The sequence below is a fragment of the Nannospalax galili genome, unplaced genomic scaffold (genome assembly GCF_000622305.1).
Source record: "Nannospalax galili isolate Female #2095 unplaced genomic scaffold, S.galili_v1.0 scaffold311, whole genome shotgun sequence".
In the NCBI taxonomy this organism is placed as follows: domain Eukaryota; kingdom Metazoa; phylum Chordata; class Mammalia; order Rodentia; family Spalacidae; genus Nannospalax; species Nannospalax galili.
The window spans coordinates 2268379-2268718 of NW_008330298.1; the positions used below are offsets into that span (position 1 = coordinate 2268379).

The following is a 340-nucleotide window of genomic DNA, read 5'->3' on the forward strand; positions in this document are numbered from 1 at the left end:
AAAAGTCAATTCCAAATGGCTCAAAGACCTCAATGTAAAGCCTGAAACTCTGAAACTCTTAGAAGAAAACGTTGGGAAAAACCTACAAGATATAGGTGTAGGAAAGGACTTTCTAAACCGGACACCAATAGCCCAGGAAACAGGGGCAAGAATTAACAAGTGGGACCTCATTAAACTAAAAGGCTTCTGTACATCAAAGGAGACAACCAAGGAAACAAACAAAAAAACCCACAGAATGGGAGAAAATCTTTACCAGGGACACATCTGACAGAGGTTTAATTACCAGAATATATATAACAAACTTAAAAAACAGAGAACCAAGACAAGAAGCAACCCAATT

General features: G+C 37.9%; 1 protein-coding gene across 3 annotated transcripts in view; it reads right to left on the reverse strand.

The window, feature by feature from the left end:
* The window catches only part of Klhl13 (kelch like family member 13), a 223089-nt gene that overhangs the window by 152652 nt on the left and 70097 nt on the right, over nucleotides 1–340 (reverse strand). The window lies entirely within an intron of this gene.